The sequence below is a fragment of the Nerophis ophidion genome, linkage group LG17 (genome assembly GCF_033978795.1).
Source record: "Nerophis ophidion isolate RoL-2023_Sa linkage group LG17, RoL_Noph_v1.0, whole genome shotgun sequence".
In the NCBI taxonomy this organism is placed as follows: Eukaryota; Metazoa; Chordata; class Actinopteri; order Syngnathiformes; family Syngnathidae; genus Nerophis; species Nerophis ophidion.
In genome coordinates, this window is record NC_084627.1 from 21,694,097 (window position 1) to 21,708,416 (window position 14,320).

The 14,320-nt window shown below is 39.9% G+C and overlaps 1 protein-coding gene across 6 annotated transcripts in view; it reads right to left on the bottom strand.

Moving 5' to 3' along the window:
• LOC133536205 (probable E3 ubiquitin-protein ligase HERC1) overlaps positions 1-7,500 on the bottom strand; it is a 114,079-nt gene extending 106,579 nt beyond the window's left edge. For all 6 annotated transcript variants that reach the window (XM_061876540.1, XM_061876539.1, XM_061876538.1 and 3 more), the window contains exon 1: positions 7,047-7,500. The gene's annotated coding sequence lies outside the window, so the exon portion shown is untranslated. The remainder of the gene's footprint in view (positions 1-7,046) is intronic.
• Between the last annotated feature and the right edge of the window lie 6,820 nt (positions 7,501-14,320).

Sequence of the window (14,320 nt, forward strand, 5' to 3'; positions counted from 1 at the left end):
GTTCAGCCTATTAGGGAATCGCGGGCTTCCATCCATCCATCTTCTACTGCTTATTCCTTTCAGGGTCAGGGGGGGTGCTGGAGCCTATCTCAGGGCTTTCCCTTGACAAATTCCAACATTCCCAGACTTCCCAGAATTCCAGATTTTCCGGGACATTAATCCCATTCAAAATGAATTGGCCATTTTTCAACATTCCACCCTTGCCATATTTTTCAACCTATTCAAACCATTCCACCTTCAACACATTTAACCATCTTGGACATTTTAAACTAAAATTTTTCCAAGTTACAAAAAATTCCAGGATTTTCCAGAATTCCTGATTTTCCAAAGCCCTATTTCCACCCTTATTTGAATGCATTTCAACCGTTCTACCGTCAAACCATTCCTCTTAATCAGGACAAAAAACAAACTTGTTCCTTGAACTGGAAACATTCTAACCTGACTCTCGCCAGATCCTTGTAGTTCGCTGAGCTCCACACAAGGATCTCGGATCGAGGGCGTTGCAAACTCCTTCAAGATAGCAAAAGAAAATGAACCAATAAGGATCGCCGAGCGGGATTTCATAGATGTGAATGATTGATTCAAACAACAATGGCGGCATACCGCGAGGAGTAGTTTGCTGACATTGATTCTGGTATTGCAACTGTTTTGGCAAATCTATCGAATATTAATTATTTAAAAGATGAACAGAAAACGGTTTTGAATGCATTTATTAACTTTTCGCTGTGTTGTTATCCAATATGTCGTCTGTTCTGTTTTGGATTTCCTAGCGTCGCTATCATCAGCGTCACGGGATGATTTGGATTTGAGTGGTTGAAGTAGCACGTCATTCAAGATAACGGACAAGTGGTTTATCCAGTCACATACAATGATTTGTTTTACAAGGCCCCGCCTTCTGAAATACATCTCCTATTGAGAAGTCCAAGATCCTTGTGTGGATCACAGCGAACTACAAGGATCTGGCGAGAGTCGGTTTAGAAAAATTCCCTGTTTTCCCGAAATTCCATAATACCATTTCTCAATTCAACATGTTACTACTTCAACATTTTTCGACCGATTTAAAAAATTCAAACACCAACCATTCATTAAAAAAACTCCCCGCTTTTTCTGAAATTCCCAAATTCTTTGGAAATTCCCATTTAAATAAATGAGACATTCTTCAAAGTTCCACATTTTTCATCTGATTCAAACTGTTTCAAATTCAAAATATTCAGCCTGTTTGGGAATTGTGCAACCTGATTCTCGCTAGATCCTTGTAGTTTGTTCACTGAGCTCCACACAAGGATAGGAGAAGTATATCAGAAGGCCGGGTCTTGTAAAAAAAGTAATTATATGTGACTTGTTAGACCACTTGATCGTTATCTTGAATGACGTGCTACTTCAACCATTCACATCTAAATCAACCCGTGACGTTGATGAGAGCGACGCTGGGAAATCCAAAACACAACAGCCGACATATTGGATAACGACAGAGCGAAAAGTTAATAAATGCCTTCAAAACCGTTCTCTGTTCATCTTTTAAAGAATTAATATTCGATAGATTTGCCAAAACAGTTGCAATAGCAGAAACAATTTCAGCACACTACTCCTCGCGGTGTGGTGCCATTGTTGTTTGAAACAAACAGTGGCTGTAGCGCTACGTCACATCAATGAAATCCCGCCTGGCGATCCTGATTGGTTCATTATCTTTTGCTATCTTGAAGGAGTTTGCAATGCCCTCGATCCCAGATCCTTATGCGGAGCTAAGCAAACTACAAGGATCTGGCGAGAGTCAGGTTAAAATGTTTCCAATTCAAGTAACAAGTTTGTTTTTAGTCCTGATTAAGAGGAATGGTTTGACGGTAGAACAATAGAAATGCGTTGAAATAAGGGTGGAAATAGGGCTTTGGAAAATCAGGAATTCTGGAAAACTACGCAGAAATGTCAGTAGACGATCGATGTCACACAACAGTTGCAATAGCAGAATCAATGTCAGCACACAAATCCTCGTGTCATGCCGCCATTGTTGTTTGAATCGAACAATTTGAATCAAACAGTAGCATAAGCCATACTTGCCAACCTTGAGACCTCCGATTTAGGGAGGTGAGGGGTGGGGGACGTGGTTAAGAGTCAAGTATTTCATATATACAGTATATATGTATATATATATATATATATATATATATATATATATATATTAGGGGTGGGCAAATTAATGCGTTAATTAAGAGTTAATTCATCAATCTATTAACGCCGACAATTAATTTAACGCACATTTGCGTATGTTGTTTACATGCTTTTATTTTGTTAACGCCTTTTCTTAACAAGATGGCGTCGCCCGGACGGGCTTCGGCATCGAGGAGCTCTTGGTAAAGATGGAACATTTGGCAAAAATACCGGACAATTCTGCAAATTTATTGGCTGGCTTACAGCGTGGTCACTCCGGGATCACTTACGACCGCCAGACAATTCTGAATGTGGATAGATCGGGCCGTTTTGGACTGAATGACGCGTGCTTGCTAGACCGGCTAGCTAGCATGGGAATACTTCGCCGGCTACATCCAGCGGCCTGTGAAGCAGCGGAGTATATGTGTTGTCCGTCTATTTATGAATAATGCAGACGAGGCGTATTGGCTGAGTTCTTAACGTTTACTTTCAGAGCGTGCATATCACAACATACAAGATGCCGTCATGGCGACACACAACTTTTACCGGGCTACCGCGCATGCTCGTCACTCCTGTTGCATGCTGGGTAGGGTAGTTCTTTATTTCCCTGGCTCATAACATCACAATATAGTACCATGTATATGATGCGTTCAGTTTATCAAAGCACCAAGCAAACAATCGGAAAATTCCCGTCATATCAATTCCTAGATATGGTCATAATTATTTTAAGTGCACTACGCGGAATAAACACAACATTATTAATATTGCTACTACAAATAATTTGATCAAAAATTCCCTAAAACAGCCCACTACCTATAATATAGTTTTTTTTAAACATAAGATCCCTGATGAAAAAAAATTTTCTGCTGTTACCTCAGAAATTGCCTGTTCAGATGTTATGATTGTGGCTCAGAGATTTGTATGTAGATTATATTTATTTTCCATAACAAACAGGATAACTGAAATACCCTGGCAGTGGCAATAAGCTTAAATGTTTGTATTTACATTTTTTGAGTTGAATTTCATAAAATATGCTATTTAACTGCTACTGTTTAACAAGGACTGATTTAAATTGTGTTTGCAAAACAAATGTTTTGGCGCTTTTGTTCATGTGGGAGAATATTCCAATAAAGGTGCACTACACACTACTTTTGAATTCATTATTGGACTTTGCGTATACAATGCAGTTAATCGCGGTTAATCGGAAAAATAGTGCGATTAACTTCGATTAAAAGTTTTAATCGTTGCCCAGCCCTAATATATATATATATATATATATATATATATATATATATATATATATATATACACACATATATAAGAAATACTTGACTTTCAGTGAATTCTAGCTATATATGTATATATATTAATTTTATATATATATATATATATATATATATATATATATATATATATAAAAGAAATACTTGAATTTCAGTGTTCATTTATTTACACATATACACAAACATAACACTCAAATACTCATTGTTGAGTTAAGGGTTGAATTGTCCATCCTTGTTCTATTCTCTGTCACTATTTTTCTAACCATATGCATGTACAGTAGGTGGCAGTATTGTCCTTTTTAAGAGTGTCACAACATTGCTGTTTACTGCAGACAAACTGCTTTACGGTAGACGAAAACGGGACTGCTGTTGTTGTGTGTTGTTACTGCGCTGGGAGGACGTTAATGAAACTGCCAAACAATATACCCACATAAGAAACCAAGAACTCGCCCTCGATCATTCTACAGTTATAACGTCATTGGGCAGGCACGCTGTTTATATTGTGGGAAAGCGGACGTGAAAACAGGCTGTCCACACTCAGGTCCGCATGGAGCTGGAGGGGGCGTGGCCTCCAGATCTGCCTGAAGTTCGGGAGATTTTCGTTAGAAAATTTGTCCCGGTGTCAAGCGAAATAAGTGCTCGCTGCGAAATATGTGCCCAAGCGTGTCGGGGCATATATTTAGCGCCTTAAGTGCGAAATATATGCCCACCCCATTGTATAGTGTGTATGGGACGGCTTGCCAAAAAATTGCCCGTGTGGCCTCAGTGAGAGTGCATACGAGGTATACACATTAGTTAAACTTGGATTTGGATTCACTCCCACTGACACTGCTGCTGACACAGTCGTCCTCTTCTATGACAATTGTCAGTCCACACAAACAAACAAATCTTCAGAGTCTCGCTAAATCACTACTAGGATGGTCTCTCTCTCGCTACACACACACGTTGGTTTGTCAATGACGCCGCCCTGCCAAAAAACTGCCCGGCTGGTCACTGCGCACTGGACTGCGCATGCGCACACCCCCCTGAGCACTTATTTCGCTGGGCACAAATTTGGCGTCACAACGGGAGGTATTCGGGAGAGGCGCTGAATTTCGTGAGTCTCCCGGAAAATCCGGGAGGGTTGGCAAGTATGGCATCGGCGCTACGTCACATCTATGAAATCCCACCTGGTGATACTGATTGGTTCATTATTTTTTGCTATCTTGAAGGAGTTTACAATGCCCTCGATCCCAGATCCTTGTGCGGAGCTCAGCGAACAACAAGGATCTGGCAAGAGTCAGGTTAGGAATTGTGTGCTCTACTTCAGTGGTTCCCAACCTTTTTTCAGTGATGTACCCCCTGTGAACATTTTTTTAATTCAAGTACCCCCTAATCAGAGCAAAGCTTTTTTGGTTGAAAAAAATGAGATAAAGAAGTAAAATACAGCACTATGTCATCAGTTTCTGATTCATTAAATTGTATAAGAGTGCAAAATATTACTCATTTGTAGTGGTCTTTCTAGAACTATTTGGAAAAAAAGATAAAAATAACTAAAATCTTGTTGAAAATAAACAAGTGATTCAATTATAAATAAAGATTTCTACACATAGAAGTAATCATCAACTTAAAGTGCCCTCTTTGGGGATTGTAATTGAGATCCATCTGGATTAATGAACTTAATTAGAAACTTTTTTTCTCAAATAAATACATCTTTAACATCAATATTTATGGAACATGTCCACAAAAAATCTGGCTGTCAACACTGAATATTTCATTGTTGTATTTTTTTCACAGTTTATGAACTTACATTCATATTTTGCTGAAGTATTATTCAATAAATATATTTATAAAGGATATTACAATTGTTGCTATTTTTAGAATATTTAAAAAAAAAATCTTACGTACCCCCACGGGTATGCATACCCCCATTTGAGAACCACTGCTCTACTTCAACAATTCTAAGGCAAATCCCAGGATTTAAGTTCACCTTCAGCATTCACACGCAATTCCTTCAGGAATTGCTTCATCTAGTTATGTATTGCTAACACACCTGTAGTTTCTGAATGTGATTGTGAATGTTGTCTGTCTATCTGTGTTGGCCCTGCGATGAGATAGCGACTTGTCCAGGGTGTACACCACCTTCCGCCTGATTACAACTGAGATAGGAAAAAGCGCCCCCCCACCGCAACCCCAAAGGGAATAAGCGGTAGGAAATGGATGGATGGGTGGGCACCTGTACTGCTCCACCATCAGAGGGCGGTTCTTGTTGGGACAAGGGCGCGGTGGGGTGCTCAGTTGCCAGGACAACTCTATTAAAAATGGAGCCGCGGAGGTTTTTTTGAAACCATTGGCTTGTTGTTAAGACTGATATGCTGCACTGAAAATCCAAGCTAATGACATTAGCCCAGGGGTCATCAACGCGGTGCCCGCGGGCACCAGGTAGCCCGAAAAGACCAGATGAGTCGCCCGCTGGCCTGTTCTAAAAATAGCTCAAATAGCAGCACTTACCAGTGAGCTGCCTCTATTTTTTAAATTGTATTTGTTTACTAGCAAGTGGTCTCGCTTTGCTCGACATTTTTAATTCTAAGAGAGACCAAACTCAAATAGAATTTGAAAATCCAAGAAAATATTTTAAAGACTTGGTCCTCACTTGTTTAAATAATTTTTTTTTTTTTTTTAATTTGCTTCTTATAACTGTCAGGAAGACAATTTTAGAGAAAAGAACCTTAAAAATTATTTTAGGATTTTTAAACACATATACCTTTTTACCTTTTAAATTCCTTCCTCTTCTTTCCTGACAATTTAAATCAATGTTCAAGTAAATTTATTTTTTTCATTGTAAAGAACAATAAATATATTTTAATTTAATTTTTAATTTTAGCTTCTGTTTTTTCGACGGAGAATATTTGTGAAATATTTCTTCAAACTTATGATTAAAATTCCCAAAAATTATTCTGGAAAATCTAGAAAATCTGTAGAATAAATTTAAATCTTATTTCAAAGTCTTTTGACTTTCTTTGAAAAATTTTGTTCTGGAAAATCTAGAAGAAATAAGGATTCGTCTGCTAGAAATATAGCTTGGTCCAATTTGTTATATATTCTAACAAAATGCAGATTGGATTTTAATCTATTTAAAACATGTCATCAAAATTTTAAAATTAATCTTAATCAGGAAAAATTACTAATGATGTTCCATAAATTATTATTATTTTTTTTTTTAAAGATTCGAATTAGCTAGTTTTTCTCTTTTTCTTTTTGGTTGAATTTTGAATTTCAAGGAATTGAGATCGAAGATGAACTATGTTTTAAAATTTGATTTAAATTTTTTTCGTGTTTTCTCCTCTTTTAAAAACGTTTTTTTCATCATTTATTCTCTAAAAGGGAAAAAAAATGTACGACAGAATGACAGACAGAAATACAATTTTTTTTTATAAATAGATGTATTTATTAAAGGTAAATTGAGCATATTGGCTATTTCTGGCAATGTATTTAAGTGTGTATCAAACTGGTAGCCCTTTGCATTAATCAGTAGCCAAGAAGTAGCTCTTGGTTTCAAAAAGGTTGGTGACCCCTGCATTAGCCGATGCATTAGCAGCACCTAACATATTGGAGGACGGTGACATGGCAGCTACTCACCTCGGCGACACAAGGGGGGACTGGGTACCCGCAGTCCGGTGACTCCCGCAGGCCGCTCAAGCTCGGCTGTGTGTCCGCTCGGTGGCCGTGACCAGTGAGCTAACGCGGGGTAGGGCTGCCTCCCTGCACTGCGGCGCACCCCTCGGCTCCGGGCGAGCCCCCCTTCACGGCTCCGTCGTGGCTGCGTGACAGCTGGCAGCGAAACAAGCGTCGCTGCTCGGTAACGTCCCGTCAGCCTGTGACGATATCTGGAACAAAACAAGCCGCAGCTGGCTTGTCTGTTAGGTCATGTTCGCTAGCACCGGCGGTACCTGTCCCGTTAAAATGAAGTCTCACTCAGACAAAAATATCACGTCCCCGGCCGGCTTCTCCTCCCTGCTCCTCCTCTTCTTCTGCGGTCTATCAGATAAAGGCAGTCGGCGTCGGAAGACTATAACTTACCGCCATCTTGTGTCGAACGCCTCCTCCTCCTTATCACCATTATCATCAATAAGCCTCGTCATTGTCATCATCATCCTGTTGGTATGTCATACTAGTGTTTGGCTCTCTTTTAAATTGTGGAAAATAGTCATAATGTTGTCATAGCTGTTTAAATCAAAAACAGATGACAAAGGAATTGCAAAATGCTTGTAACGAGAAAAATACATTGTATAGGACAGTGGTTCTCAAACTTTTTTCCACCAAGTACCACCTCAGAAAATATTTGGCTCTGCAAGTACCACCATCCATCCATTTTCTACCGCTTATTCCCTTTGGGGTAGCGGGGGGCGCATGTGCCTATCTCAGCTACAATCAGGCGGAAGGCGGGGTACACCCTGGACAAGTCGCCACCTCATCGCAGGGCCAACACAGATAGACAGACAACATTCACACTCACATTCACACACTAGGGCCAATTTAGTGTTGCCAATCAACCTATCCCCAGGTGCATGTCTTTGGAAGTGGGAGGAAGCCGGAGTACCCGGAGTGAACCCACATTCACGGGGAGAACATGCAAACTCCACACAGAAAGATCCCGAGCTCGGGATAGAACCCTGACTACTCAGGCCCTTTGTATTGTGAGGCAGACACACTAACCTAGGGGTGTCAAACTCATTTTAGATCGGGGACCACATGGAGAAAAATTTACTCCCAAGTGGGCCGGAGAAAATTACAGCACGATAACTTGAAAATATAGACAAACATCAGATTGTTTTCTTTGTTTAAAAACAGAACAAGAGTGCACATTCTGAAAATGTACAAATGATAATGTTTTTTTTTACACTTACATGTTGTGGTTAATAGTATTCTACCTTTATTTGTGTTTTTTCATATGATCGGAATTAATAAAATGGGACCCATTACCTCCCTGCTTGGCACTCAGCATCAAGGGTTGGAATTGGGGTTTAAATCACGAAAAATGATTCCCGGGCGCGGCACTGCTGCTGCCCACTGCTCCCCTCACCTCCCAAGGGGGGAACAAAGGTATGGGTCAAATGCAGAGGACAAATTTCACCACACCTCGTGTGTGTGTGTGTGTGTGTGTGTGTGTGTGTGTGTGTGTGTGTGTGTGTGTGTGTGTGTGTGACAATCATTGGTACTTTAACTTTATGTGATCATGTTCATCAGTCAACTCATTGGTGTTAATTTTCAATCTACAAATATAAAAAAATAATATCAAAATCAAATAACAGGATGTTTTTTATGTAGTGTGTTCATTTTCAATATTCTATATTTGTAGCTCATCTGCAAAGATGCGAAGAATTGCCATTGCAACATCTAGTGGACACATTTAGAACAGTGGTTTGATTCATTAAAAATGTTTGGCTCATTGTTGTACTTGGCAAACTCTTCCAGCGGGCCGGATAAAACCTGTTTGCGGGCCTGATCTGGGCCGCAGGCCGTATGTTTGACACCACTGCACAAACCCCTCTGCCACCGTGAAGCCTCAAGTACCATAATGACCAAATTTAAAATACAACAGCAAAGTGTTAAGTTAGTGAGTTAAGTGAATTATATTTATATAGTGCTTTTCTCCAGTGCAGGAGTCGAGAACCTTTTTGGCTAAGCGAGCCATGAAAGCCAAATATTTCAAAATGTATTTCTGTGAGAGCCATATAATATTTTTTAACACTGAATACAACTACCGTATTTTCCGCACTATAAGGCGCACCGGATTATAAGGTGCACCTTCAATGAATGGCCTATTTTAAAACTTGGTTCATATATAAGGTGCACCGCATTATAAGGCACATACAATAGATGCTAGAGGCTCGGGTTACGTTATGCATCCTTTAGATCAGTGGTTCTCAACCTTTTTTCAGTGATATACCTCCTGTGAACATTTTTTTAATTCAAGGAGCCCCTAATCAGAGCAAAGCATTTTTGGTTGAAAACAAGAGATAAAGAAGTAAAATACAGCACTAGGTCCTCAGTTTGTGATTTATTAAATTGTATAACAGTGCAAAATATATAGTGCTTTTCTCTAGTGCAGGAGTCTGCAACCTTTTTGGCTGAGAGAGCCCTGAAAGCCATATATTTCAAAATGTATTTCTGTGAGAGCCAAATAATATTTTTAACACTGAATACAACTACCGTATTTTCCGCACTATAAGGCGCACCGGTTTATAAGGCGCACCTTCAATGAATGGCCTATTTTAAAACTTTGTTCATATATAACAGGGGTCGGCAACCTTTACCACTCAAAGAGCCATTTAGACCCGTTTCACAAAATAAAGAAGACAATGGGAGCAGCAACCATTCTCGCGAATGTCTGTTGGTAGTCACCCAGATAATAATGATAAGGGCATGTTATGAAGCAAATGCCTTAGACGTCTTCTACAACATGTACAAACTGCTTGCCAGTTCAGCAACATGTTGTATATGGCTTCCGCAGATACACGTACACGACTGCAAGGCATACTGGGTGATACAGGTTACACTGAAGGTTGTGATATAAACAACTTTAACACTCTTACTAATATGCACCACACTGTGAAACCCACACCAAACATGAATGACAAACACATTTCGGGAGAACATCCTCACAGTAACACAACATAAACGCAACACAGCAAATACCCAGAATCCTTTGCATCCATGACTATTCCTTACTATATTATACACCCTGCTAGCACCAAATCCCGCGTCCCCCCCCACCCCCTCCGTGCGTCAGTTGAGGTGGGCGGGGTTGGGGGAGCGTGTATAATATAGCCAAGAGTCATGGATGCAAAGGATGCTGGGTATTTGTTGTGTTGCGTTTATGTTGTGTTACTGTGAGGATGTTCTCCCGAAATGTGTTTGTCATTTTTGTTTGGTGTGCGTTCACAGTGTGGTGCATATTAGTAAGAGTGTTAAAGTTGTTTATAGAACAACCTTCAGTGTAATCTGTATCACCCAGTATCCCTTGCAGTCATGTACGCGTATCTGCAGGAGCCACAGACAATATGTTGCTGGACTGGCAAACATGCGTCTGGTCGGCATGCAGATAGCATTGCGTGAAAGGCAGGCTCGATGACATGTTGTAAAGGACGTTAAAAGTAAAGTCATCACGGCACGCCCTCAATGTTGTGGTCCGAATGAAAATCGGAGAACGTTGACCCTGGGTGATGTCTGGGACATGCACCGAAATCCGGAATTCTCCCTTAACAGTCTGGGGGGTCAGCTATTATGCAGCTGAGCTGCATCAGAGTTGCCAAAGAGCCGCATACGGCTCCGGAGCCGCAAGTTGCCGACCCCTGATATATAAGGACGGCCTAGGATGGGGTTACGTTATGCATCCTTTAGATCAGTGGTTCTTAAACTTGTTGGAGGTACCGAACCCTACCAGTATCATATGCACATTCACCAAACCCTTCTTTAGTGAAAAATAGTTAAATTTTTTCAAATTCAAGACAGTTATATATACAACTTAATGTTTTGGGTAACACTTTCGTATGGGGAACATATTCTAAGTAACAGAGACTTAATTTAAGAGTTATTTGGACACTAGGGGAACATGTTCTAAGCAACAAAGACTTAATTTAAAGTTATTTGGTTAGGTTTAGGATTATAATAAGGCCATGCCGAGAATAAGACATTAATAAGTACTTAATGAGTAGTTAAGAGCCAATATGTTACTAATTTGCACGTTAATAAACAACTATGGTGAATATGTTCCCCATACTAAAGTGTTACCATGTTTTTTTTACTGGTGCACAAAATGAACTGTACATGAACGTCACCTTGTTCAAACAACAAAACCAACACAGTGCATGAACTCACAACAAATTACACACCTGCAAATCAGTGTGACTTCTGCTGTTGCCGTATCCGTAATACGCCGATAGGGAGAAGTTTTTATTTACACGATGAGTCGGGTGTTTTGGCCTCCGCTGAACCTCTGAGGCCGACTCACCGAACCCCTTTGGTTCGATCGAATTCAGGTTAAGAACCACTGCTTTAGATGGAGCTGTGCTAAAGGGAATGTCAACAAAACTGTCAGATAGGTCAGTCAAACTTTATTAATAGATTACAAACCAGCGTTCTGACAACTCCATTCAATCCCAAAACGAATAAACAGCTGTTTTATTATTTTCCCCGATTCAATAAACACGTAAAAAACAGTCTGATACTGTTACGGTAAATCAAACGTTAGTGCAATCACAATATAGTAACACTCGAAATAGTGCAAAGCAATAATACATCAATAACTCAACATTGCTCAAAAGATAATGTCACACAACACAACACACAAAAATAACATGTAAAGCTCACTTTATTAAGTTATTCCTCATCCACAAATCCATCAAATGCTTCTTCTTCAGTGTTCGAATCAAACAGTTGGGCGAATACGGCATCCAACATGCCCGGCTCCGTCTTGTAGAAGTCCTCATTAAACGAGTCAGTGTCGCTGCTGTTAATGTTAAATTCTCTCGCTGCTGCTCTATTCCCGTGTTCTACTGTGTGCCTGATCGCCTTCAGTTTAAACTCGTAAGCGTCGTAAGCGTGTCTCTTAATAGGAGCCATTTTGGGGTTTTTACATAAACACACAGAAACTGCCTCCCGCAGTCATAATATATATCCCAGCATGCACCGCGCGCTTCTTCTACGAGGGAAAATATGGTAGACGGCTGCTTACCGTAGTTGCAGGACCTCTTGTGGCATGTTTAATTCGGACACTGACGAAGAATTCGGGGGATTTGTGGATGAGGAATAACTTAATAAAGTGAGCTTTTCATGTTTATTTTGTGTGTTGTGTTGTGTGACTTTAACATTTGAGCAACGTTGAGTTATTGATATATTGTTATTGCTTTGCACTATTTTGAGACGTCGTTAATGGAGTCAGTGTCGCTGCTGTTGTCTAGCAGTTCAGTGACAATTCCTGCTTTCCTAAAATCATGTTTCTCAATAGGAGCCAGTTTGGGGTTTTTACATAAACACACAAATGGAAATGAAACGGCACGGCCTGGCGCAGTCATATATCCCAGTATGCACCGCGCGCTTCTTCTCCTACGGGGGGAAAATGAAATCGGCGGCTGCTTACCGTAGTTGTGAGACCTGTTGTGGCTCAATATTGGTCCATATATAAGGCGCACCGGATTATAAGGCGCACTGTCAGCTTTTGAGAAAATTGTAGCTTTTTAGGTGCGCCTTATAGTGCGGAAAATACGGTAAATGCGTGCATTTTTAAGTAAGACCAATATTTTTAGAGTATAATAAGTGTCTTATTCTTTTTAATAACACTGTTATTCTAAAGTTAACCAATAATAAATATAATACTTCTTACCATTAATGCGACATCTTGGCCAGTTGCAATAGAAAACGGATTGTTGGATTAAAATGCATGAGAATGTTTTATAATTTGAACGTTATTTTTAACACTGTGATTAGCAGCGGAATTATTCATTACTTATCGTGTTAGGCAATGACAGGTAAGATTTATCTGAGAGCCAGATGCAGTCATCAAAAGAGGCACATCTGGCTCGAGAGCCATAGGTTCCCTACCCCTGCGCTAGTGACTCAAAGCGCTTTTACATAGTGAAACCCAATATCTAAGTTACATTTAAACCAATGTGGGTGGCACTAGGAGCAGGTGAAGTGAAGTGAATTATATTTATATAGCGATTTTTCTCTAGTGACTCAAAGCGCTTCACATAGTGAAACCCAATATCTAATTTTTACATTTAAACCAGTGTGGGTGGCACTGGGAGCCGGTGGGTAAAGTGTCTTGCCCAAGGACACAACGGTAGTGACTTGGATGGCGGAAGCGGGGATCGAACCTGGTACCCTCAAGTTGCTGGCACGGCCACTCCACCACCCGAGCTATACAGCCTCTTATTGGGCGGTATGGTGTGGGCCTACTTATTGATAGGTAGGCCTACATATTCATTAAAACAAGGCAGAGGTTTTATTTAACAAGTATATTTTATATGTTGGCCAATGTGACATTACACAGTTTGAATGAATTAATTAATTAATGTATTTATTTACTCCGGCAAACAGACATACTGTATATGGCAACACTTCATCTCTCTTTGTAATTTGACAGACATCCAACGGCACCCAAAAAAAAGGGATACTGGAAAAAAGCAATAATGCTTATCCATGTTCCACCCCTAATTTACAATCAATGTACATGCTGGTTATATATGTTGGTTATATAGTCCAAGTTTCGACAGCATATTTGATGGATACATGAACATTTCAGAAAAAGTATAACATGATAATGGATGATAATGACAAGTTGCTGTTTTCTTTGTCAAACCGTGAGATTTTGCCTCGGTATCTTTCATCTTCTGAAGCCTGGTCTGGTGTGTTATGTCCCTTATTCCACAGTGAGTTCTTTTGCACCTGTGTCCCACAGTTGAGATCGTCCAAACAACTAGTCATGTTTTTGATAGTTTTCCAACAACACATGTTTTACCACAAGGTTGAACACTCTTAGGCTAGAAGACTTTTAGGCTAGTAGAATGTATCCGCTCACATTGTCCCACATTTTCACCCCCGCTGTAGATAACATTTGAGCCTTGAATGTGGAATTTGTCATGTTATGTTTGAATTTCAGGATACCACTGAGTTCATGTGGACCATCTCTGAGTGAAACAGACTGTATATTTGCAGGTAGAACCTTTTGTGAGGCCATAAACATAACTTGAAGGCTACTGTATTGGGATTATATTATGTAGTTTAAGAAAATTACTCATTGTGGTCAGATCATTGGTATCAGCACATTATGGGGCATAATGTATAATTCTAATTGCCTTTTTCCGGAGCATAAATATCGGTTCAATAGTTTCCCTGTAACACTGTTTGAA